This window comes from Buteo buteo, chromosome 3, assembly GCF_964188355.1.
Source record: "Buteo buteo chromosome 3, bButBut1.hap1.1, whole genome shotgun sequence".
Lineage (NCBI taxonomy): Eukaryota > Metazoa > Chordata > Aves > Accipitriformes > Accipitridae > Buteo > Buteo buteo.
In genome coordinates, this window is record NC_134173.1 from 42,354,744 (window position 1) to 42,379,550 (window position 24,807).

Here is a 24,807-nt window from a genome sequence, read left to right on the forward strand (position 1 = left end):
TCTTTACTTTCCAGTTCCTAGGAAATGTATAAACTCCAGGCCCAAATGTTTCAGGACTCATTTTCCCCGAAGGCTGTTCCTGAACGGGACAAGTTCACACATGTGGCCAAATGCTATATTAAGGAACAGGCTTAGTATCTGAAAACCAATCAACATCTAAATCACCATTGAATGGAATAATTGAAATTACGGCACCGTCATTCATCGATAGGCCCGCAATCAGCTCCAAGCATCACTAGTGTGGTGCATGAGAACAAGAACAGGGCTTTAAAAACTCAGTTGTTTTCCTAACAGGGTTGTCACTGTTGCAAGACGTGACTTGGAAAGCTTATGAGGTGCAACTGAGTACTTACTCAGCTGGAAGTAATAGAGTGATACTTTCACAAGAGCCTTTAAAAACCAAGTGTGCAAGTGATGTAACACCAGTAGATAGAAAAAGGACAGGAAAACAACATGTAAAGGAGAGGAATAAAACGCATTTATGTGAAAAGTAAAATTGTTACTCTAAAGGTTTTTTTCTTGTAACTCTTTCAAAGGGTAATAACAGTGCATATTTTAGTAACATCCATTTGTGTATTACACTTGGGAGACAGCTAAACACTCATTTAATTTCTAGAACAGCACTAGATACAATAGCCCAATCTTTCTGCTTCTGCCAGAGTTTATGACAATTTATTTATTTACTTGGTTATTTGAACCACAAGAGGCTGGACTTTTAACTTCTTCTATTGACCAAATCCTGAGATATATGGAAAGTATATAAACACTTAAGTCACATAATTATGTTGAAACAATGCCATACATGTTGTCCATACTAAAACACAGAAATTCATGACTATTGAAATCACCATTTTAGCTCTCAATTTAAGAGATTTGGGAACAGAAACCGTAGAATACAGTTTTGCATGAAAAATAAGAGTATGTCCTAATTTAGAATTTCCTGGCTATTACTCATGTAAACAGTGCAACAGAAATTTATGTACTTTAAGATTGTAATATCTTAAAATAAAATACATTCTTAAAGGATGGTTATAAAAATATCCATCATATTATTTGTAGTCAAATACACAAATTAATATATTTACAACTGAACTAACATGACATAACAGTCTCTTTGCCAAAAACATGTCGCTTGAGTAAAATAAACAAGTATCTTAAGTTTTTAAAGCCTTCTGCAGTTCAAATTTCTCATTTTATTGCCCTTCCACATCCACATGTTTATCTCCATCTATCTCAATGACTATGTTATATTAAAATGCAGATAAATTCTGCATTTGGTAAAGTGAGATGAGAGAAAAATTTTCATAAAACTAGAATTCTGAATGGTGTTCAAATGTATGCAGATAATGTTACCAGTTTTGTAATGCTGGCACAAATTAGGTCCTATTCATTTTTATGGTTTCTGTTACCAAAAGGAAACAAAGAATGAGAGTGCACCATTCAGTTTCTTAAATGCAGAAAAATGAAAAGTATCAGAAGTACAATTAAAAGTGGTGCTCATTTGAAAGCTGAGGAAAAATATTTTTCAAAGAGAACTGTTAACATTTCAAACCATTATTTGAAAGCTCTTAAGGGAGAAGTTGAGGGAGGGAAGGACAGGATTACAGCACAGTATTACACACAAACACAGAGTCTTGTAAAGTACAGTGGACCAAAACAAGTGTGTGTGGGCGGGTGGGACATTATGTAAAAGGAAATACATAAAAGACTCAATTATATTTATTGTTTTAAAAATGTCCATGAAATTTTGTTCCATCATGTTCAGAAGACTTTAGTGTACTCCCTCATCATCTTATTGCTGTCACCACAGGTCTTTTTCCCACCATTTTGTTTTCTCCAGAATCAAAATCTCATTTGGAAGAAGATCATAAACTTGTTTGGGCAAAAGCAATGGCACCTGCTTTCCACTCCTTTCCATGTATCTTCCCACTGCAAGGAAGTAGGGAGAAGGGGGCACTGCTGGAACTGCAGACTCCTCAACTTCAGATTAGCAGCACTCAGATTTTCTACAAGACAGCATTCACCAAAAACCCACTAACTTACCAAAACCAGTTCCTTTGCAAGAACATTCCAGTTTTACAAGAGTCCTGTTAGAGTAAGATTCAGGATGAACCTTCGAGTGAGGATGAAAGTATCACCCCAAGACAACCCACTAAACAGTCCTGGTGCTTACTACACATTTAAAACCCTAACTTGAATCAGACAAGTTGGCAATTTTACAACTCGAGTCCCTGTCACTGCAGGAAAGTGCCATAGTACTGGCCATTTGTTATTTCAGAATCTCTCTTTCATCCACACAGTTGGTGAAAAATTTCTGAAACCATAATCTCATACTTATATATAACAAGCATATATCAGATATCTCACTATTTTTGAGAAAAGGTAAATAAAAATCTGGCTTAGTCCTACCCTGTTTAACTTCTGACACCTGTTTAACTTCTGACACTTGTTAAAGGCTTAAACCATGTTTCTTACCCTTCACTCCCATTTCCTAAGGTACTCGTGTAAAAAGGGGCTGACAGCTGGTGTGAATGTATAGCAGGAGCTATGGGACCATTGAGGGACTCCATTATGTTTAGTTCCTCCATGTGAGACACCTCCCAGGTGCATTAGGAAACCAATTGGCAGGAGGGCCAAACCCAAGAGACAATTCAAGCTTCAGGGGTACTTCACTTGTTTGTCAAGGATTCAGAGACTGCCATAAAATAACATATATCATCAGAATCCAGCCAAGTCAGTGCAAAAATTTAAATTATACACTTTATTATGGATAACAGGACTCTGTATGCTCCTTAAAGGAGCATCACAAGAGTTTCTCAAGGACTGCCCCATAAGGCGATGAAAGGAAAAACACAGCGTTAAGCTCCTCAGGTGGTCAGAAGCTTCCGTATCAGAATAAGATGCTTTCAACTCCTTTTTCTAAAGCCTAAAGAATGGTCGAACCTTTTTAGGTTACATTTACAAGTACATTTTGTGGTAAAATTTTAATCTACTAAAATATAAATGTGCATAAAAGAAAGACAATTAAGCTTCATCTGCAAAGAAAATTAAAGCTGCCAATATAAAGTGCACACATGAAAAATTAAGCCTATAAAAATATATAATGAAAGACATCTGGCACAAATGTCAGCCTTCACATGCTTGTTTTGTCAGCTGTCAAATCATCGTAATATACGATGGTAAAAGGCACACTGACAGCAACATTCCTGGTATTTTAAAGAATAATCATAAAATACATGCAGCTATATGAAAATATCTGCATTGCTACCAAAGTAACTGAACAGGGCTGGTGGTCTTTAGAAAAATATTAATGCTTAATGCTTCTGACTCTCAAATGGAAGTCTGTGCAGGACAGATCCCAGATTATTTCTTTCCCAGGTAACTTTTTGGAAAAGGTTTGCATGGAGTTCTGAGCAATTACACATGCAATCCTTTATAGAGTTACTGTAGGTAAATACTGCTCCTATGTGACAAGTGGCATAGGTCAAGAAATGCTATCCGTTATATACTTACCTTTGTCAATAAAAAAGGTCTTTTAAAAATATATGTAATAGGGAAAAAAATTCTTCCCAATAATTCCCTCCTTGATTTAATCTCAAAAATGGAATAATTTTTGGTATGTTTTACTGATTTAAAAAGCCAATGTTCTTCCTTCATGTAAAACACAAGTTCCAGATACATTTTGTACCTGTGCATATAAAACACTAAAAAACAAAAAACCTCAGGATGTGCTTGCATTATTGTCCTCCTATGGTGCACCCAGACCAACAACAAGGAGTTAGAAAGAAAATGAAAACATTATATTGATACAGCTTTTGAATTTAATACATTGCTTTATAAAATTATGATTGAGCAGTAATACCATGGGACAAAAGAAAATTGTCTGAGATGGTGCTACATACCTGAAGATTTTATATAACATTATACTCATCTCCTGGAAACCAAGGGAGCAGTAGTAATAAGAGTTAGTCATAAAGACTGCAACCTAGTTTCCTGTTAAATATATAATCATGCTGCAACAAAAACACATTACTTTTAAATAACCATTCCTTAAAAAGCATGCCTGAATTTTTTTCTGCTGTAGTCAGGAAGCTAAATCAGGCTTGCATTTATTCACATATCAGGCACACCATGCCATTTTACTTTTAATGCTGAGGAAGGTGAATGAAGGAAATTTTCACTAGAAAGTAAATTTATTTACAGTTTGATTGGGGATTTTTTTTTCCTTTGCAAAGTTAATTTCTGCCTTGATGTTATGAAGTAGAAAAGTTTTAGCCTTTCTTACACTGACTCTGCAGTAAGAAATGGAGGGAAGACAGGTGAGACAAAAGGGATGAAACTAAGACTCCTGGCTAGCAGACACACTGCAGCAGGCTCTGGACTTGGTGAGTCCTGTTGGGAGCTGGCAAGTAATAGGTTTTTCTGGGGAAAACCCAGTACAAAAAGGTTTATTAGGTGTCATTTTGCAAGTTAAACTGAAGCAAAGTCATCCAACCACTGAATTTATGAATTAAATGAAGCCTAGGCTAAAGCTGGCTTGCAATCACGCTGAAGAACCTCTGTTCAGGGCAAGTAAGAAGATACTGCATCTTCCCGTTTTCCTGAAGTACAGCTGGCCTCACCAGGGGCGTCAGACCTGACCAAGGGCATCTTCTACCTCACAGAAATGTCTGATGAACACAAAGCTGGCCAGTAAAAGATTGAGTTTGTGACACTTGTGTATACCATGTTACCATTCAGAGAACTTTTTCCTCAACCTTTTTATTGAGTAACACTTAAAATAGACTAACTACATAAATCTTGCTGCTTTCACTCATCCAAATAGGAACTAAGCACATAAGAAAAAGTTCTCATAGTGGTTTATGTCTACAATCACTCATGCTAAAAGATATATATACGTACGTATACACATATATATATCTACCTCACTCTTTTCAGTAAGTTTTTGTTATCACTAAGACTATTAAAAGGAAGCTTTCCACATGAGCAGTAGCTCAGTGAAATATCACTGCCATTTCAAATGCTTTCTGTATAATATCAAATACTGCCAAGATACTTAATCAGATTGATTATCTGAGGCTGAAACAAACAACTTGCAGCACTGACAGCCAAAATCATTATGTTAGACATGGGGAAGGACAAATGAAGGCCTGCACTGCCCCACTGCCAGACAATACTGTATCTTTTCTTTCTGCCTCTACCTTGAAAATCAACAGAGACTTATAATGGATGTTAAGACATGGCATTATTGCTAGCCCACAGATGAAAAAATAAGGCTACAACTATCAGCAATAACTTTACTTTCGTACAATGAAAGGATCCATAATTTGTATATTCAACCTAAATTTCTCAGGGTACGTATGTAAAGCTTTTCACACTTTTCTTTAAAGAAAGGGAGCCCTAAATTTTAATTACCCATATATCTCAGAAGATTATATTAATACTGTACATGACTTCTATCAATAGATTTTGAAGCACGTAAGACAGTGTCTTGATATAACATATCTTCTGATTTTTAATATAGAAGTCTTAAACCTCACAATTCCTCTGCATCAAAAGGTGTTTCAATCTCCAGCTGACAAGCAGAAAGAGCAAGGCACATGGAAATTTAGTTTGACAAACACACCAACACCTCTGCACTTGACCAGCTTTGTGCCCTCAGCCATCCATTTTGCTCTTCCATAATGATTTTCTGATGCCAAATCAGGGTTGTCAACAGGTAAGGTCCTTGTTTCACTAACAGGATGGCAATCATCGACCTGACCACGCAGTTTCTTGCAACCTGTAGAAGCACAGTGTCTTTGGAGGAAAGGAAGGAAACAGCAAACACACACACTACCCCACAAACGCACATAAACATGTTTTGTCTCAGTCATGATCACATGAGTTTCGTTTCCTTTAGAAACCAGACTAAAAATGAGGAGGGTAGGGAAGATGCATAAATATACAGCCATCAGATTAATTTATTCTCACAACTTTTTATCTCTCTCCTACTCACTTCCTCAGTAATTTTTGGTCAGCCTTCCCTGTTACATTGTACCAATCATCAAAGAGAAGCTTGGGAAACATTTTGGCATCCACATAATTCTTGTAAAAACAGCGGGAAGTATAATCCCCTCAAAACAAGGATCCTAGGGAACTAGGGAAGCAGTATTTTGGCTTTTTACCAACCATTTTACAGCAAAGGTAATTAGTAAGTTACACACCATTGTAAGCAACACCCGCACAAATCCAGCTTCCCTCACCACTTGCTCTCTCTTCTAATGATGCCAAGATCGTGACAGGCTTACTTAGCATGGTTATTGTTTCCCATTTCAAACCCTTATACTTAATTAAGTTTCAGCTCTAGATGATCTATCTTAAACAGCCAAAAAAATCAGAAATATACTCCAACCCCATTACTTCACTTCCCCCCCCCCCCCCCCCCCCCCCCCCCCCCGCCTCACTATAGCAACAATGTGTCAGAAACAGTTCAGGAGGATTTTGTTTGTGTTGAATGGCTGAGATTTGGCAAGTGTGTGTGATAAGCTACTTTTGAAATAAATTACACAGACTAACCTACATTTCAGTAAGAGTAAGTATCCAGATCCTGATCAGTCTTTCAATATCAAGACAGAATTCTGTATATCAGGAGCAAAAGTCTGTGGCAGAAGTCATATAATAAAAAAACCACAAAAAGATGACTAATCAGTTGCATTTCATGCATATTAGGTACAGTCTTCCATCATCTGACAAACTGGAAGAGCTGCCCCTTTGTCCCTTGTACAAAAACCTATTGCCTTTTTGGATCAAAAAGTATCAGACATTTGCAACTGCTTTTAAAGTTTTATATAATACATAATTACACATGTGTGTGCACATATACACACCCCACCCCCAGAATTCCAAGACTTCCATTCAAATGCAGAAAGAAGAGCTAAAAAGATTGTGACAGTGATCAGCATCTCAATACTCCTTTCAAGAACCAACAGGAAATGATAACTAATGAAAAATTCCAAATATTATTAATACAGGAAAATATGTCCAGCTTTGACAACCAACACAGTCATGGAATAAACACTTCCATCTTCAGTAGCTGCTAAAACAAACACTCTTTTACAGGCTTTGACAGAGAACAGAATTCATTTCCCCTTTACAGCTGCACTGCTTCAAAGTCAGTTAAACATCAATGTGACAGCCTTACTTGCGAGAGCTTAGACATTTACTATATTATCTTAGCCGGACATGAGCAGAAAGCAGAGACTGTGAAGGCAGAGAAGTAGGGGGGGAAAGAGGGAAATCAAGATTGTTTTTCTTAAACACCTTATGAAGTGTTCGTGTTAGTTGTTGCCAGAGAGTTATTTTTCTTGTTCATTTATTCTGTATTTAAAGACCCAGCTAATATAAACATAGCACAGGTCTGAAGGGAAAAAGTTCACTAGGATAGAACTTATTTACACAGATACTACTCAGTTACCAACTTCTCACTCTGCAATACAGTGTGCTTCTACAAATGAAACTCAAGTTGACTGAGCTATTATCCATGCTTACAAATTCTTATTTGCAACTAGCCATCATCCTATTCATTTTCTCATTAATATGCAGAAGACACACAGTTTAGTTTCTTACCCTAGTTTCTGCCACTGACTTTCCTGTACCACCCCTACCTCACAAGACCGTCATGAAGCCTAATATATATTAATTTCACACAGAGCAACAAGCACAATAAGTACTTAATAGTAAGCAGGAAGGACTATTGGCCAGATGTCAAACTGACCCTAACAATGTCTACAGGCCACTAAATTGAGTATCTTGAACAAAAAATAGACACCAGATAACTGTAGCAGACATTTGCAAAAAGCAGTCAAGAGTATTTCCTGAGATTCTGTAGAAAGCTGGCTGTTCACATGATGATGGCGCTGCTTACTTCCAGATGTTTAATTGCATTAAAGTAAAAATACATCAATCCATGTTTTTACTACTAGTTTCCCATGAAAGCAGTTGTCGCCATTGGGGGAAGTGACATGATCACAAAGAGAAGATGTCTTACGAATTACCTATCAAAATACAACCCAAACTACTAGCGGAAGATTTGCCAAGTAACTAGTCCTTTCATGGTGAATGATCCCTCAAAACCATGACTCAGAAAAAAACCCTACAATACTGAAGAAGTTTTCCATTAGGACTTCGAACATTTATTACTTCTCTATGCATGCTATAAGCAAGCTTGAAAAAAATTTGTATCTCTTGCTTTATTCTTAGTGGTATTTTGTACATAAATACAGAAGAGGAAGACTTATCTGAAATACAGCCTAAACTACCAATCTACTATTAAAAAGAATAGAGACAAAACAGTAGCTAATAAAAGCAAAATGTTGTCACACAAAACTTTCTGTGTAAATTATGTTACTAAGTGCTATTCTTTTTTTCTTGAGTCCCAGCTTGGGCCAAGTTGAAATTCTAGAGAAAGCCTGATGACTTGTGGCCTTACAACTCAGCAAAACATGGAAGTTTATATTCAGGAAATCTCCAGATCTCAACTAATAAGAGTTTGAACCACCTTTCACCTTCTGAAGGGTTACCTCAGGGTTAAGGGAAAGATAAATCAAGATGCACTTAATCTACCAATAATAAAATCACTCTTCTGCACGCTTAACAGCAGCCCTGATCTAAAGATTTCTAATTATTTCACAATAATATTTTGTATTTAATTTTCTGTCTGGAAGTTGTCTGTGTGAACTCCCATACTCCCCTAATACAGCTGGAGTCAGAAGACACTTCAGTTTGTATTTCCCCTGTAGGAAGAAGAAGAGAAGCAAATCAAGCATTCCCTAGTCAAGCTTTTTTACCTGTGCATCTTGAATCCATCCTCTTTCCAAATAGCTCAAATGAATGACCTTCAGGGCATGCTGCAGAAGCTGGCCAGTCAGCCAGACTCTGGGGATGAGCTAGCCTGCAACTCTGCCTACCATGGGGAGATGGTGTGTTTTGTTTAAGCATTTACTTGTTAAAATCCTAGGGTATGGAGGGTTGGGGAGGCTTTTTGGTGCTGTGCTGCTGTACCCTCCTTACTTCAGCACCACTATTTTTAGTAACCAACAAATGGGTAGCTGTAGGACCTCTCCTATCACCAGAAAGCTATCCAGCTTGAAGTGGCAAAGCAGCCCAACTCGTGCATGCAAGCAATTCTTCAGATAGAGGCTTGCGAGCCCGGCCCTGCTTGCTTCTGCTGCAACTAGCACTTCATTGTATGCACTTTAATGCAGCAGACAGAGGAAGGGCTTTTTTGTCTTTGTAAACAAACCTTTGATGGAAGTATTGTAAAATAAATCTGCATATTTTTTATCTTTATAATCCTTAGTGCAGTAGGGTATTTACATCTCTGTCAGCTCCTAGAAAGCACAGAAAAACTTTCACATCCTAAAAAAATTTCCCTCCCCTACACGTGTACAAAACTGTTGACTATGTTGTTTTACCCAGTATTTCCTCCCAAAATCACAAGTCCTCAGACCTGGTCAAGACTTGTATTTCCATAGCTACTACCAACTTCAAAAACGTGCCACAACATGTTGATATACAAATCAAAAATTGATTACAAGTTGATATACATGGAACTGTACAAGAATAAATATACTTGTGTTCTTAAAAAGAACAAAAAATTCTCAGAAGCAATGGTAAGTAAATTCTGTTAAATATGCAATTCAAACGATGTATAGCCACAGTTATTCAAATCAGAAATAAATCTTAGGTGAAATACAGGCACGTGGTACATGACAGACTGGCAATGGAAAGTTCTGCAGGACAGGCTACTCTCAGAGCAGCTCTAGAGCTGAGCCCATGACTCATTTCAAAACTGATGTCAAAAAGTCTTGCAAAATTTCTCAGTATGTACACTGCACAGCTTGTGTCCATTCAATACTCCTGAAGAGACACTAAGTGCCATTAAAATGATGTATTAGGCTAAGCTTTTCATTATATTAATTTATACCCTATGACATCACAAACTATAGATGTTTAAAAATTCAATTTAATTTGTAAGATAGAGAAATATCTAACCTGCTAAAATATGACTAGGTATGTTATATGGCTCTTAAAAATGAACTGCAGCTGAAAAAATTATAACAGCAATATGCACAGAATATCCAACATAGAGTGAAAAGTAAAATGTTGGAGTGAATTCATTCCTAACTGAAATCCTGCCTTTACCCTCCCAAATTCAACTTACTAATTAACTGCCAAATACTCCCTTAATGCATGACACAGCATAAAACAGTTGAGTACTTGTATTTCAATACTTTGCAAATTAATTTTAAAGGTTTCGGCAGGATAAACATTACATGCATGAACTTGCAAAATATTCAAGCTGCTTCTTTGTCTACTTATAAAAAGCAGAACCTCTCCCTTCAGTTCCACAGTCACATGAATGTCATTTAATAATCAATTTTATTATTGGAAAAGAAAGACTCTTCTTGTTGGGGTACAAAACATTTATTCAAATAAACACAGAAGTAAAACTACTCCATGCATAAATAACACTGAAGACAAAACAAATACTAAAACCCTAACCCCATCCCCCCCTCAGGTAAAGACAACATTTTCCCTTTATCCCTCAATTATATCAATCTCCAATTATACAGCTGATGGTAAGTAAAAGAAGAAAAAAAATTTACAACTTTCAACCTCAAGATAGATCTGAAAAATAAGCCCCATTCATATAATCCCTTAGTCATCAGGTGACAATCCTAATTTAAAACAACAAATTCTCCCATGTGGCTCCATTATAAGGTGATAGCTAGCACCTCTAGTAATTTAAAGACATCCCATTTTCCTTGAGGTTAACCAGACAGCAAATCAAATAATCCCACAGAGGATTCAGAGCAGGCTTGACCCATTACTGAAGTGTTAAATTAGAATTTCAAAGAGTAACTCCATAGTCACCCTTCACAGAGATAATTTTTAATTCTTCCTCTGTGAAATGTGAAGTCAATACTCCATGTTTTATCTCATGACATAAGCAGACAAAAATACTGCTAACTCAAAACAATCTAGGTTGATTCTTGTTTAATAAAATAGCAAAAGACCATTGCTTCTACGTTTTAATAGGCAGGTTCTCTCTAGTGTTTTTTACAATTTCAGTATTAACTCACAACATAGGTAGATAGAAGCAGGCATTTTATGTACATTTGAGGAAATTAAATACTTGAATATATTTTTATTTATTTTCCCTACACAATCCACAAACATCAATGAATCTGAATTCTGTATACAGAGAAAATAATGAGGGTTGACCCAATTTTACAGCTAATAAAGTGAGGGACTTGTGGCTCAAGTGACTTGTTTAGTACACTTCTGCAAATCTGGCACTGACTGGCTCTCTAGCACAAGGACTAGCTCCATCTCTGTTGTTACCCATATAAGATCATTCCTGCGGGCATAATTATAGGGGAATTTCCATCACATGCAGGGGCAAACATTGTAAGTCCCCAAATTCTACAAATGGTTCCTGCCACCTTATCTAAATTATTTGTTGATTAAAAAAGAAAAAGTTGTCCAAGGTAACCATATGTTCAATTTTTGTAGCTGACCCTCAGCCAGCCTGAATAAGTCATTTTAACTGCCTGTTCAACACAACACAAGAACAGCAGAATCTTGGCAGAATAAAAGCCACAGACCCCATCACTGGCATCGCATAAGAATGGCTGATATTACCCAGCACCCTGAACAAAGCAACAAGACAGAACTATAAACTGATAATACAATCAGTACAAATTACAACATAGAAAAAAACCACACACACACAGAAAAACCCCGACACATTTTCAATTATTAAAATACTAAATTAAAAAATTCTCATGTTGCAGGTATGCACTCTCACAGAAAACCACGTTGGATTAATTTATTCTGCTCCTCAAGACATTGTCTGTGTAAGAAAATACCAGTTCCCTTTTACTGACTTCCTTCTCTGCCAGTGGTAAGCAAAATCAGTCAAAACCAGTAAAATACAGTGTTGTCTTTACATTCAGCTAATGCAAGTGAGAAATATTTTCAATTAGCAGAAAAAGGTTTGAACCAATATTGGATTTTATATTTTTCATCTTTCCTGTATTGCTAGTTAGCTCAACCTTTCTGCAAGAAACCCTCCTGTTTCCCTTCTCAGAATCTCATCTCTCTAAAAAAGTCCCTCCTCCCCCGAGGAAATTCTAAGGGCAGGCTCACCATTTTCCTTTCTCAGTTTCTGCAATACAACTTGAGTAAAAATTATTTACACTAGTGTAACAGAACAGAGTACAGCTCATTATGAAAAAGTTACCACTATGCTTGTACAACGGTATTTCCGCAAAATCAGAACATTAAGAACAGTCCCCAAATCATGTCAACAGCAAGAAAAGTTATGGCATATGGCCCTTCCCACCATAGCACAAAATACTCACTACTGGTTTTAAATTTTTAAGGGTTTATTTCTACCTTTGCCAGACATGTTATATACAGTTCACATTTTAACTTCTCATTTGCTATGAGAGATCTAAATATGTCTCATTTTGATCTTTTCAGGTTGTCAAGAATTCATCAGTTTTACATGGTAAAATACTTCACACTGACCTTATCAAAGGAATTTGAAAGAAGATGGCATATGCATGTGAAACTTTTAATTTGTATTATATCTTTGTAGTCAAATGCATCCATCTAACTATGGACAATGATACCTCTGATACAAGGAACAGAGCTGTGCCTATAATGGATTTTTCATTTCTGCCACTGGACAGGAAAAAAAATAACATATTTTAAAACTGTTTCAAGTTGTGCAAGTACTCAATTCACCAGGAAAAATGGCCTTGTTTCAGATAGCTAACTTCATGTCAAAGTAGGGTAAGCTATCTCAAAGCATTAAGAGCATCCACGAGGGGATTTAATTGCTAAATATATCTGTGAATGTATACCTTAGCTTCCTTTGCAGTACCTTGGCTGAGAAGACAACCTTACAGGTAGCAGATAAATAAATTAAATCCATAAAAGTGGGCAAATGAAGAAACTACTGTCCTTTACCGTAGGGCGCACACAACAGATAGGACACTCACCGCCGACGTAGGAAATTCAGTTCTCTGACAAAGCATTTACACACCAATAAAAAGCAGAGCTGTTTGAGGCAGCAAAGCTCCACTCAAAAACATTCAGCAGCCCAGAGACGGCAGCAATCTCCCAAGAGGCAGGAGACCCAAATGCAAACCTCTGCTCTGAATCAGGAGCGTTGCGATTCCCTCCTCCATCTCGTTGCGCACCCGTGTCCCAGTGTTCCGAAGGAGGCAATGTGTGGCAATCTGCCCTCCTGCCTCTACCCTCCGCGGCAACCCAAAACGGGCATACCCCCCCTTTCCATGAGTGCCGGTGCCCCTGTGGGTACAGGAAAGGGCTCCCCAGCCCTTGCAGTCATCCCAGGTGAAGCGTGTGACCTTGGGAGCTGCTCTCTGCCACAGCTGTAAAACACTGGCAACCTGCCGGTCCCCAGCCCGGTGCAATTGGGAGAGGCAGGGCCACCCCGCAGCCGGGAGCGGCAGGGTAAACTGCAGCTCTTGGGGAGCAAGACCAGACACCAGCAAGCAGGTGAGCCATCTGACCAGTCACAAGCTGTCCCTCTACCTGGGGCGCAGGCTGTGCCACTGAAACCGCAGCCAGCGAGAGCCCTCACCTCACACCCCCGCAGCCGCTTCCCGCTCAGAGCTGTACCCCGTAGCCAGGCTGTTTCCCCACAGCTTATTGACCACCAAGTCTTCCTGCAAATCTAGCCTCAAAAATCCAAAACTTTTAATTTCAGAATTTCCTAAGTAAGCCACTATAGCATTTCTGACTAGTAGGGAATTTTCCCCCTTCCTCAACAAAGCTACCTACGAAATTCAAGCCAACTCATTAATAGCTTCAAGCTAGCCAAAAGTACATTTTCAGTAATTCCCCCCCAAAATTCACACATACCCAAATATGTCCAAGTCATATCAGAGCGTCTCACAACCATGGATCAAGCTGTCCTGACCCAAAACACTGCTCCTCCTATGTGGCTGCCTGGGAGCTTTGACTGATGGCAAAGGTGGAAGACAATGGACTATCCCAAAGCTTTATCAGATTGTATCAGAAGACCACAACACACACAAAACTTCTCCTGGAAGCTGGGGGCGGAAGGAAATAGCTCAGAAATGGAGTGATGAAGCAAATAAGATGAAGACTAAGTAGGAGGCAGCTTCGATAACTGCTGTTACTGGAATCAAGTTCACCATAAGCAGGCCATTACTTTTTTTTTTTTCCTTTTAAGAAGTGCCCACAGTACCTAAAACAGGACCAGAGCACCATATGCATGGTTCCATGTTGATATTCAAAAATAAATACATACTACTGTGAATCTGATGTGCTATACACACACTACATTAGACACTAACCAAGAAAAGCAGAAAATTAAAACAATATCATTTTAACCTTTTAGGTTGTAGCACGTAGCCTGTGGTGTACAGTAGCGGTGGTAGTGTGATTGCGGTGTGATAGCAGTAGAACAGCATGTGATATATTTCACAGTTGATCAAGAGTCTAGAACTTGGATAAGGACAAAAGAGCGAGCTTATGAGGAAGGAAAGACTAAAATCATAGTTAAGGACAAGGAACTATTTTAAACATCAGTAGTCATACATCAAGCTTCATGTACCATCAGCTGCACATAAACCCTATTCCACTGCAGGATACATTCTGGAAGTTACATACTGTAACTCCAGACAGAAAAAGTTTTACATGAGTCTATTCAGCAGGACTGAGCAATCAAAACACAGTTAACCAGGATTTGTGAAGAGAAGCCAAGCAAAAAACCACAACTGAAAACTGAAAGGCCATAAAAATTAGCCCAAGTGAAATTTCATATGTGTTGGCCACCTACTTTTAGAGTAATGTAGATGTTTTAATCCCATTTTAAAATACTACTAAACTGTAGCACCACACAGTAGAGTTTCAAGCTTACAACCTGAACAAAGAAACGTCAGAGACATCTCACTCTTTTGTAGCAGTAAAGCAGATACCTAGAGATTGAAGGACAAAGGAATCCAATGCAAAAAGGGATCTTCAGTTCCATGTGTTACTTTTAAAGATGATGATTCAAAGTTTAAGTGAGAATTTCCAAAAATAAGCAAAAGAAAAACGTGCTGAAAAAACTTGAATGGAAACATTTTAACTCCCTCTGACACTACTACAGTTTCCCTCAAGGATGAACTGATTTGCAATACCTACCATAAAACTAACTCCTTTCTCAATTCTAATTTTAAATATTGCTAGATTGCCTATTGCTGTCATTTTGAAAGATACAGAGTTTGGTGTATACAGAACACTGTAGTGTATTGAACTGTGATTACTGAAGGAATAAAAGTACTAATAATGAAAAAAGGGAAGAATCTGGACAATAGAACAGAGCATATCCTTCATTTATCACGGCCACAGTTGTAAACAGTTTTACCAAAGCATTTACACGCTAACAAATATTGTGTACATAGGAGCATCAGTACCCCTTTTTGCTTGTGGTGAGATGACTAGAGGAGGATTTTGTAAAATATACTGAATAGACAGAGCCCTTCTCAACGATACTGTAATACTTCTAAATCATTTTAATTATACTTACCTTCTTAACATCTGTAATTTATCTAAGACCTTTAATCTGAATTTTTCAACATCCAAAGTTTGTTTTAAAGAGGAAACCTGTAATATCTTGCCAGTCCAGCTAATATAAAGGTAAATTAATCAGATGGAAACACACTGTGCCACACTTTATATTAATCAGCTGCAAATTCGGTTACTATTCTAGTCACATAAGTCTTCTGAGCCTAACATCTCAGCATTGTGACATTATAAAAATTCACCCACTTTAATGTAGAGAAATATCCATGAACCTGAAATTATTGTACTATAATGCTGTCAAATAAACAGACTACTGGAATTCAATTTCCAGAAAGCCAAGGCAAAAATCTACTGGCCTTAATCTGAAATACCAGTGTCATTTTCAAGCCCTGTATTTAATTAATACTATTTACTGTCAAGAGCCAAGCCAGGTAAATATTTCACTCTTCCCAATTCAGGGGCTAAAGGCAGGCCCAGAGGAAAATCTGCCCAAGTAAATGCATCTCATCTTCTTTGATGATGCAAGTGCTCAGTTGTCCTGTTCTTGACCCCTCTAGAATTCCCAGGCTCCAATACTGGTGGTACAATGTCATCAATCTATATTTAAAATAAATATTGATTTTCCATGGACGATAATGACAGCTATTTCTTCTGAGAATGCATATATACTATACCTTTGCCCATATAAAAAGGTTCCTATCAAGGTAAGAAGTGAAAAAGTCTTAGCAAAGCCCATTACTAAGTCAAAACCAATATTTAAGAAATTAATAAAATCAAGTTAGCAATCTCATTTCCTAAATATTTTTTATGTCACTGAAACTGAAATGTTAAAAATAACTTCCAGGATATAGCTACATAAAAAAAGGCAAGCTTCAATCAATTGAATGACAGTGTTTTCAACAGTCCTGGATATATTTGAAGCTTGGTTCCATCAATTCGGTAAAAAGTTCACTGACAGAGCACTCCATTTAGATCCATTCACAGTAATTAATGAGTTTTACATATTTAAGAATGGTTTACTCCAGATTTATAATGAATTTGAACATTGTGGCCTCAAAACTATGAAAGTACTCTAAAAGTGCTTTCATTATTAAAAAATCTAGTTCTGCTAGTTGCAAGCATGATGAGATTTCTCTCTACAATACTCTCAACTTTCATCAACTTTAAAGGAAATGCAATATATTACATTTGTGCAAATTTCAGCTTTTCCACGAAATAAAACCCAAACATTTCCATAAGCTCCCATTTCCAATTCTAGGGAGAAAAAAAAAGTATCTGTGGGGTGCAATTGTATAAATCTTAATAGATGCTCATTTCTCAATACCTCTGGTCTCATTGTACCACCCACACAGAACTTAACTCTCAGATTAGGAGTATCATTTTAACACTGATTGCATTAAATTCACTATAATCAAGCATCCGCTTTTACAGGCATCTTTATAGGCAATTCACATTAACTAATGTCGCTACTGAACAGGAGTGACTGAAAACAGGAAAAATCTGATCATATTTCATGCAAAACACAACTCCCCAATTTCGAGGTCTAGGAATGGGAACACATTCCCTTTATTTATCACAAACCAATTCAATGTAGATTAAATATCCCTCAGAGATCCCTCCACAAATGAGAAAACCCAATTCAGTAAAGATTATCCATACCTGTGATTGATACCTACATTTTATTTCAGGTATTTCAGAAACACAGCTCCTGTGGGAATTAAGGTGCTCTGAACTGGCTCCAGAGCTCTAGGTAGGCACCATCCCAGCCTGGCTTTGCATGCTGATAGAAATGAGCTCTCTCTTATTCAGATTTGATACTTGGAACCTACTGCGGATTCCTCACTTGCATCCTTAAACTAATACTGAAGGCTCTTAAAACTCATTTCAATGTAAGGCACTCTATTTTCAGTATTGCGCTTTATTTTCTGACAGCATTCCCTTTACACACACATGAATTAGGAGAACAGTCAAAAATGAGACATCTGTCAGAATTTTCTTTACCTACTCCTGCTGTAAACAACAATAAGGAGTACTATAACTCAGAACAGACACACAATATTTTCTATCACACTTGACACTAACTACAACACAAACACCAATGAAATCACTACAAAGTTAGATTGAAACAGACTCTCCAGATCAAGAGTGACAGAAAACAGATTTCTCTAATCTACGTTCTTTTTTTGCTGAGAAATGTTCCTTGCAAAGTAAACCATTTCATGCAAAAAAAGAAAAGAGGAAAGGAAAAAAAAACGTTTTCTGACTGAAAACTTTTAGACTAGAAACTAAAGTTAGTCTTTTTATCTGTTTGGTTTTTTTTTCTTTAAACTGAAGTCTAAACTTCTCACCATCTTTAATTGCATGACTTTTTGGTAGCATGCAGCAGCTACTTCCTACCACCCCAACTACCAGTGTTCCAAGGTAGCAGCCACAAATTCTGTCATCTACATTATTTCTTATCAGTTCATACACACATGTTCTAAAGCCATTTAACCACTCCAAGATTCACACTCTTCTCCATTATATCATATAAAAGTAGACCCAGTAAGTATTAAGCAGTAGTTTCACTTTCAAAAAAAACTTAATACAATGGTAGACAGGCTGAACACACATAATTTCAGTCACAGTGGTGGTAGTCTTACAACACACAGTCAAACCCAACATCTATTCCACAAGCAACTCCAGCCAAAAGCCGAGGCTGAACTATTGCATGAACTATGGTATGAACACATGGATAACTACCCCCTTTAGAGCAAAAGGATATTTTGTGCGGAGAACTACCTCTCTACCTCATCCTTGCCCTCTAAATCCTTTCATGACACCTATTTTTTACAGTGGTTTCTTCCTCACTGTCATCACCATTGGCTTCATATACAAATATTCATCTCCTATTTGTTCTTATTAAAGGTTTTTAACTTTTGAAACACAGCAACTATGTTTTAGTCAATATCTATAAAGGTACCAGATTACTTTCTTGCACAGTAACAAGCAAATTTATAATTTTGTTGCAGAATGTAGCAACACTAAGCAAGAGAGAGGGGCTTTTTTCGCCACATATATTAATCAGGAAAAAAAGCGCAATTATATGCAAATTGCTTTTTATTTGAATATTTACCTTTTTCAGTCTTTACCTAATGCATTCCTTTTTTAATGGGAAACTACAATTTAGAAAACTGAAAACAAACATACTATCAACTTGGCAACAAAATTTCATGTTCTCTTTGGAGAATTTTGGCAGTGACATTTTTCTCTTTCTTCACTACATATACCCAACTCATTATATTATGAGTCCTATTCACTAGAAAAAAAAAATTAGACTCTTACTATTTCCTTTTTTTAAAAACACTTTGATTAAATGATCACAAAAGCAGCTTATTATTGAGAAGACCTGCACATGCACATTATGATCATTATGCAGCCCAGATAAGTAGTGTAAATAAATAATAAGTAATATAGTGTAAGTAATAAGTGTAAATAAGTAATAACATCTATGTGGCTGAGCATTTTCAAGTTAATATAATACATAAACAAACTATTAACCAGTATTATAAACTTCATTGAACGCAGTGAACTACAAAGTGTTTTATCAGAATAGCCGAGGGAAAAGGCAGGAAAAAAAAAAAACCAAGCACTGGAAAGCTTCTTAATCTGTTTTCATTCACTGATGCTAGAAAATTCAGTAAGTTTAAAGAAAATCATTGTTAGTTTGCAAAAATTGCTCAACATAATTAACAAAAGAGGAAATGATACTTGATGTGGACATACATAATTTTACCCATAAACAGTTGGCATTTTATAAACAGTTATCCCCCAAACAACTGAAAACCTTTTCAGCAAGCTCATTTCCCAGCTCTTTATTTGGTGTACAAGCCTCAAAAATACATATTTCTGACCTTAATAAGTCACTCTACATGTTAAAAGACAACATTTATTCATGAGTACCCTGAAAAGGTTCTCACATAAAATTACAAATATGCATTTGAGAAAGATTTATACCAAGTGAGTACATTGATATATTAAACACACCTAAAATAAAAACACAGCATTTATATTCTACTTTCTTTCACTGCACTACCAAACTATTATTAGTCTGCATCTAAACAATCTGCAGGGGTCCCTTTTTCTAGTTCTCGGCAGTATTATCCCTTCTTGTGAGCAGAGTTAAACAGGCACAGCACTGCTTGATGGAGTCATCAGACAGTAATTCTTGAGCAACAAGCAGTTTAAGTCATCAGTGTCATTATACCAATTTCAACCCTCAATTTAAGTAATTTATTAGTGCAGATAGTTGGGTGGAAAGGCTTGTATTATTTCATACTCAACCTTTGCCGTAAGACAGACCATAATCAGCACATTTGAAAAATGTCAATTCCTTAGTTACAGTATAAAATATCAAACAAACTTAATGTGAAAGAACATGATATGTTGATCTCTTCAGCCTGTCTCAGCAGAGAGTCTCATTCCTGGTCCTGGCACTAAAGCAAGGTCCCTGCTTCCATAACCAGCCTGGGCATTATTTTTGAAAGTGTCTAAAATGTTTGTATTTCAACTCATAATATCATACATTACTTAGAATCAAGGCTTGTTCTGCTGTATTCACACAATCAACTTAAGACATCTCACATCAAATTCCCCAGTGAAGAAGATAAAACTGTAACACAATCCAATTAAATGCAATAGGATATAGACAACTCACCAAGGCTCAGCAAGGCAGGCAACGATTTCTAGGGACTGTGCATGCAGAGGGCCTCACTACTCAGATACATCTCAAGCACGCTAGGAACAAAATTGAGAGAAAAATATTAGTCTTTTTCTGGAGACAGGCATAGAAAAATAAAAATACGATGCTTCGCACATGGCAGTTTTAAGCATAACACAATGAGGGAAACAAAGTTTGCAGAGCACTATCTGCTTTTCCAGACATAACTACAACCCCCCTCCAGTTGCACAATCACTCCAGGCACACAACTTCCTCTCTACCTGCTGCCTACTGCAAATTCACAGTGATAGCGACTAAGATGTTTACATTAACTTACACAGTACACAGCCTTTATTTTCACAAAAGAATCTGTGGGAACTCTCTGTGAAAGTGGTTGGTTCCTTTTTTGGTTGACTGCTCGGCTGGTTGACTTTATAACACGTTAGTTTCAAATCTCTAAAAAGGAGAAACTGGTGTTCTTATAAAACGTCTTTCAACCATTTTTAAAAGTTGTACATACAGAAGCACATTTCTTCTCTGAATCTCCATTTACAATACTCCTGACCCAAGTGACAAGTATCAGTGGACAAATAAACAGAAAGCTCTTAATTAGTATAGAGCTTAAGAGTCCAGTAGAGCAGAGGACATACATTGCACAGCAATACACATTCCTTCAGGGAAGAGGAGAATGCCACTAGCCACATAAATATTGTACCTGCCATTTCTGTCTGTAAGTCAAACAGTACTTTATGTCAAATGTATCCAAGCAAGCTACCAGAGTTTTCTGCCTTCTTATTCTGACAAACAGAAAGGCAGAACATAAAGAAAATGAAAGATACACTATAAGAGTCATCAACAGAAAAAAAAAGCAGCACACTAATTATGCGTCAAGAGAAATGGAATTTAGAAACAACTTCATTCTTTCTGTCATTTCTGCCATCTCACATAAACCTTTTTCAAACAAACTCTGCTTAAGTTCTTTCAGTCACAGGCAGGATACCACTACAGTAACAGGCTATTCAGGGGTGCCACTAACAAAGAAGTATTCTTCTACAAAATATACACACAGAAGCTATGACTACATTATTTCCTCAGGAATGCCCAAAAAGCTTACAAGCTCTACAGATCACAAATATGGGGCTTCAAGTGGGTCCTCACTGACAGAAAACATCATCTTGTCTTAGAATAAAATTTTAAGTAAAACACTACTAGATCTTTCGGTGATTTGGCAAGACTCCCAGTGCTTGTTAGACACACCTGCAGTTCAGAGAGACCCACCAAAGGGAAGCCACTGTCTCACCACCCCATGGTGGGGAGACCTTTCCCACAGAGGAGCACTAATGACGAGAGTGCCTGTGCAGATAGAAGCATTTCCCACTCATCTCCTGTCTTTCAGCTGCTGCACGCCAGTGAATGACTACTACCACTTTGTTTCTTGCCAACTAGCATGGCTGCTCACTGGTATTTTCCTACTGCCAATTTATTTTGGGGTCCCACCTCCTGATCCACATGCCCTCCAGTACTGCAGCTCAGAGCCCACACAGGAGTAACGTGGCTTCTGACCATTATGCTGGGGCCCGCGGATCGCCACATGGCAACAATGGAAATGACAAGCTGCTGATTTTCATTTGTTCTATTCATAGAACATTTAATAATAACACTGTCTGAAAACAAAGACAATACATTGTAGTTTCACAGTAGAAGAACTACCTTCAAAATACTACTGAGATCTTTCTTTCCAAATAAAACTCTTGAATTATACAGCAACTAGTGACAAGCTTATGTACCTGAATAGATGTATAATCTGGTATATTCCAGATTTATTCCTACAACTAAACTGGACTGTGAATGAAGAAAAGTGATGAACATGAAGTGATGGACAATTAAATTACCTATTAGTCCTTTGCCTTCCCTTCTCAAGCCCTTTCTGAGGCTTGAAATAAAGGAAAGCCAACTCTGCAGCAACAGGCAATGCTAGTACCCATGCAAATTCCCACCCATCCCCACAAGAATCAGGAGGTTCTTGGGATGCCCCTCAAAACTCAAGAGAAATCACTCTTGCATACAAGCCAGATTTCACAGTAGCATAACGCTGTTAATGGTGGTGCTCAAAGGCCTGTAGGTAGGCCTCACGCAAAGGCCTACATGAAGAACGGGTCTCTGCCTCAAACGGTACACAAATTATCAGCATTAGCTATGATATAAAAATGGAATGACACCATAGCCACCAGCCTCCACACTTGCCATTTTCCAACACCATCCATCCCACAAAGAGTAAAAGAACACTTTCTAAAGGTCAAATGATAACTAAAAGCAACTGATATGGCCCAGAAGAGCACGCCATCCTCTGACTTCAGAGTGGTTTACGTCTTTATTTTCCATTCACGCACAGTCATTTCTTTTCCAGTGCAAAGGGACACCTGTATTCCAGATACCCAAGATGTGTTACCTCCTCACCCCATAAAAACTCTAAGTTGTGAACAAAATACACAGTATCAACTCTACAAACTACAGTTCAGCTAGAAGGGACTGAATGACTACCCCTTTCAGACATACTTGGAAGAAATTATCATCTACAGTGTGCAAGCTTAGCAAAGGTATTTTTTCATCTACATACGGCCTTCAGGTTCCCTCATTCTTATACCAAGAAGAAAACATGCCACAAGTGATCTCACCATTGTGCAGTTAACGCTAATTTCACACAGAACTGTAGCACGAAAATAGTTTGAGGCTTCATTAAAAATTCAGTATCTTTGTATCAAAGTAAGCCATGATTCTTAAAAACAACAGCAAAACAAGCAAACATATGTTTGCAATGCAAACGGCAACACAAATTGGCAAGCAATTAAAAAAAGCTTTAAACTATGTACATTAGAGCTACATTTTGTAGCCAGTAAATTATCAATAGGTTGACTTTTTCTTTTAAGATAAAAGCAACAAGTATTCTGGCCACATTGAAACAAAATAGTATATTCCTAGCTGTAAATTTTTATTTTGGAAAAAATATGAAGATTTAGACTTGAAGAAGAGCTTTTCTCCTTGAGAATATAATTGAAATCTGTTAAAATAAAAGATGTATTTAACTGTATACACTCATAATCTTCCTCCACAAAGAATCCATTATAGGAAATTCATAGAACAGGAGGAGGGCATTGCTGAAATCTCTGGAGACCAAGGTACAAATTTGTGTAAGGATAGCAAGTGAAATTAGTTGACAATAATTGCATTTATTTCTGGAAATAACATAAGTGGTTGGTCAGCAAGTCCTGACATTAATTTTGAAATAGTAAAGAATAATAACTGAAGAGCTACCTTGTGAACTCACAGCATGGTGAAAGAAGTATGAAGAAAAGTAATCTCCACTGTAGACCAGGTAACATCTGAACTCTCCCTTCCACAAGTATTAAAACATATGACCTTGGGTTTTGGCTTGTTTGTTTTTTTTTTTTTAAATTTGATTCCATCACACAGGCATATGATGAATTTGTAAGTTCATAAAAATACCTGTAATAAAAGTGTCAGTATATACTATCAAATTTATTCATAGGCAGACTTTCCTCCATTCTCATAAAGTTTTCTTTTTAAATGCAATTTAGTACCTCCTACATAATCTGTGAGGTACAAACAGGTGACATACTGCATTGTTTTTAATTGAAGTGATTTTCTTCAAAATCCATGGGCAAGGCTCATTAGAGATCAATACTGACAGCAATGAAAAACTAAATCTGTTCACACACAGATGAATTACAACATGGGCAGAGTAAGAGTAAAATTCTATAGTAATTCTGACCTAACAAGTAAAATGTTATTTCACTTTCCATGCCCATTCTTCAATCCCAGACCTTTCCACTGAGGCAGTCAATAAAGCAGCCAATTGTGATATGCCCACTATAAATCCTACCAAAGAGCAACAATATGTCTTACATAGCTCACTAAAAAAAAAGCATCAAAATAGCAACTCTCAGTCATCACTACATCAGATGTACGTTCTTACTATGTCCCAGGATTCCCCCCCCCCCCGCCCCGAGAAGCTCATGGGATCCATACAGCTTAAGATTTATGGGTAAATCAACACATTCAGTAGATATTTTAATTAATTTGTCACCTATACTCTCTGCCCTTTCATTAATAGATTAGTGGTTTCCATACAATGTGGACTATTTTAGCAAAATACAAGTTATTCTTTCCAAACAGCAAGTAACTTCTTGAAGTTTAAAAACAAACAGAAAAATGTAATTAGACTTTACAGAAGGCATTGCATCTTAGCTGCAAAAAGCAAATGCACATTACAAAGAGGCTTCTGAATATCTAAGTAATGGGAGCACACTCACAGAAAGAGTGAGATTTACTATCAGTTATAACTGCTAAAATGAGAGCAAAGCAAGAATAATATCTGCCAGTAACTGTATTAATGGGAGATTGTTATGGAAGTCATTTAAGGAAATGCAAGACTTGGAATGGTATAATGATGCAGCTGCAGAAGAAAAAAATGT

The 24,807-nt window shown here is 37.1% G+C and overlaps 1 protein-coding gene across 5 annotated transcripts in view; it reads right to left on the reverse strand.

Annotated features, from left to right (window-relative positions):
- The window catches only part of NCOA2 (nuclear receptor coactivator 2), a 198,746-nt gene that overhangs the window by 168,294 nt on the left and 5,645 nt on the right, over positions 1–24,807 (reverse strand). For 4 of the 5 annotated variants that reach the window (XM_075023434.1, XM_075023426.1, XM_075023431.1 and 1 more), the window contains exon 2: positions 20,312–20,391. The gene's annotated coding sequence lies outside the window, so the exon portion shown is untranslated. Of the gene's footprint in view, positions 1–20,311; positions 20,392–20,651; positions 20,668–24,807 lie in introns of those variants that run through there. The other variant, XM_075023429.1, reaches the window with a different exon arrangement.